General features: G+C 50.3%; 1 long non-coding RNA gene across 1 annotated transcript; it reads left to right on the forward strand.

Moving 5' to 3' along the window:
• The first annotated feature begins 1,544 nt into the window (after positions 1-1,544).
• LOC119922703 lies at positions 1,545-2,315 on the forward strand. Its single transcript, XR_005448697.1, has 3 exons — positions 1,545-1,593; positions 1,759-1,802; positions 2,232-2,315. It is a non-coding gene; the product is annotated as an uncharacterized LOC119922703 (long non-coding RNA).
• The last annotated feature ends 590 nt before the right edge of the window (positions 2,316-2,905 follow it).

A 2,905-nucleotide genomic window follows, 5' to 3' on the forward strand; every position in this document is an offset into this window, starting at 1 on the left:
AAGAGCCTAGTGTTAAGAGTGAAGCTGACTGAAGTGTTCTGTGGCTTGCTAGATGTGAGCTTTTCTGGGCCAGGAAACTTCCCCAAGGCCCTCCATGTAGGGCTTTTCTGTGGCGGGGGGTGGGGCGGTATCAACCTCACAGATGTAGTAGACCTCATGAATGCTTGGGTTCAGGGTCAGGGTTGGGTACTGGGGTGAAGGGCCTACCACTCTCGCCAGGCTTCCTGGCCACTCAAACTGCCTCTTTGTTCTCCAGTTTGTTGCTGTGGCTGTGGAAGTTCTAAAGGGCACTTGGCTCCTGCAATTCATCAATGGTAAGTGAGGGTTTAGTGTATGCAAAGCACTGTACTAAGTGCTTGGGCAGGTAGAATGCAACAGATGTAGTACACCTGTTGCCTACCCACCTCAGCACACCTGTCCTCATTTTTCAGCAATTCTAATAAAATTCTCTTCCTATCATATAGGTCCAGCATCAATATAATGAAGGGGACCCAGGTGATATAATACAGGTAAGGGAAGAATCTGTGTAAAAAGATATGTACTTAATTAATGGTGGGGGGTGGGGGGGGGTAATGCTTCAGGGTTTAGTGGGTGAGAGTAAGTGCCTGGGTGAGTTGGAAGGGAAAATAAAGTTTGTTTGGAGGGGTGGGGGCATTGGGGGCTGGGGGGATAAGAGCTGAAGTCAGGCAAGGCTTGTTAAAGAAGAAACTATTTCAGGAGGACTTTTAAAGATGTGGGAGAAGGCTGGTAGATCCAGTGGGTGGGTGGGGGGTGGGAGGTCATGTGGGATAGGCTGAGGGTGGAGGTGGTCCGAGTGAGGCATAAGAAGCAGGCTGGAGCTTTCAGGCTTTTTCTAACCCCGGGTGAGTGCTGTTCAAAGGTGGATGTCGGAGTCCTGATGACAGGAAGAGATGGATCAGTGGATTTCCCTTCCCAGAACCTTCTCACCTACCTTTCTGGCCATGATGACTACCACTCCTTTAGTGAGGACCCAGAGCAGCTGATCCCCATGGAGATGAGGAATCAAGAGTGGAGCTTCCATCTACAAGGGAAGGTGATGGGGGCCTGACTAGGGGTTGCTGCAAGAGGACTCAGTCCTGTCCACAGGGTCACTTGGCAAATCTTCAGCTCCTTTAGAGGTGGAACCCCTCTGTGCTTGACAGTGACTGTCTCTGAAGGAGTTGGGAAGGTGGGAGGGAGTGGGGAAGAGCCTAGTGTTAGGACTGAAGCTGTGTTCTCTGGCTTGGTAGATGTGAGGCTTTGTAGCCTGGGACATTTCCCCAAGGTCCTCCCTGCAGGGCTGTTCCATGGGGGTAGCATCCACAGGGATGATCAATCATATTTATTGAGCACTTACTGTGTGCAGAGCACTGTACTAAGCACTTGGGAAGTACAAGTTGCCAACATACAAGTTGGCAACATGTTGACCTCATTAATGCCTGGGTTCAGGGTTAGGGGTTGGTACTGGGGTGAAGGGCTTAAGGCTCCCTCTCAGAAGGCTTCCTGTCCACTCAAACTGCCTTTTTGTTCTCCAGGTTCCCAATGTTGCTGTTGAAGTTGCAAAGGACACTTGGCTCCTGCAACCCATCAGTGGTATGTGAGTGCTTAGTATATACAGAGCACTGTATTAAGTGTTGGGGGGGTGGGGGGGAAGCAACAGATCTAGCACACCTGTTGCCTGCCACCCTGACTCATCACCTCAGAACACCTGTCCCCACTTGACTGCAATTCTAATAGAGTTCCCTTTCAATCTTATAGGTCCAGCATCTGTTTGTTGGGGAGTCCCAGATGATACAACATAGGTAAGGGAAGGATATGAGTAAAAAGATATGTACGTGATGTGTGGCGAAGGCTTCAGTGCTTAGAGGGTGGGATTAAGTGCATGGGTGAGCTGGAAGAGAAAAGAAAGTGTGTGGTGGAAGGGGTGGGGACACTGGGGGCCAGGGAGGATGAGAGCTTTAATCAGGGCAGGCTTGTTGGGAGAAACAATTTCAGTAGGGCTTTTAAAGCTGAGGGAGATGGCTGGTAGATCCACTGGGTCGGTGCGGGGTGGGAGTCGAGAGGAAAGGATGTGTGGGATGGGTTGAGGGTGGATGGTGATCCATGTGAGGCATAAGGAGCAAGCTGGAGTTTTCAGGCTCTTCCTGATCCCCGGTTTAGGCGGTCCAGAGGAGGATGTCGAAGGAATCCTGATGATGGGAAGAGATGGACTGATTGTTTTCCCTTCCCAGAACCTTCTCACCACCCTTCCTGGCCATGAGAACTGTTACCCCTTCAGTGAGAACCCAGAGCAGCTGATCCCCATGGAAAGGGAGAATCAGGAGCTGAGCTTCCATGTCTAAGGGAAGGTGGTTAGGGCATGTGTGGATGGTTAGGAGTTACTGCAGGAGGACTACAGGGTGTGTAGAGGGGCATGTCAGTCTCAGTATTGTGGCTGGTTCCACCATCTGGGGCTAAGGTTCTGTGTAGGGAACTGGTTCTTTCTGACTAGACTGGGGGACTGAAGACCCAGGACCCTTAATTCTATAGATGGGTCCTTCCTTCCTGAGCCCACAGTCCTGTCCACAGGGTCACCCTGCAGAGAACAGTACAAAGTGCTTTGGGGAGTAGAATGCAACTGATGTAGTACACCTGTTGCCTACCACCCTCACTCATCCACCTCAGCACATCTGTCCCCAATTGTCTACAATTCTAATAGCGTTCTCTTCTTATCTTATAGGTCCAGCATCAGTATGAGGGGGACCCAGATGATATGATACAGGTAAGGGAAGAATCTGAGTAAAAAGATATGTACTTAATTAATGTGGGGTTAATCATTCAGGGTATAGTGGGTGAGAGTAAGTGCATGGGTGAGCTGGAAAAGAAATTAAAGTGTGTGTTTGGAGTGGTGGGGGCATTGGGGGCC

The sequence above is a fragment of the Tachyglossus aculeatus genome, unplaced genomic scaffold, assembly GCF_015852505.1.
Source record: "Tachyglossus aculeatus isolate mTacAcu1 unplaced genomic scaffold, mTacAcu1.pri scaffold_121_arrow_ctg1, whole genome shotgun sequence".
In the NCBI taxonomy this organism is placed as follows: Eukaryota; Metazoa; Chordata; class Mammalia; order Monotremata; family Tachyglossidae; genus Tachyglossus; species Tachyglossus aculeatus.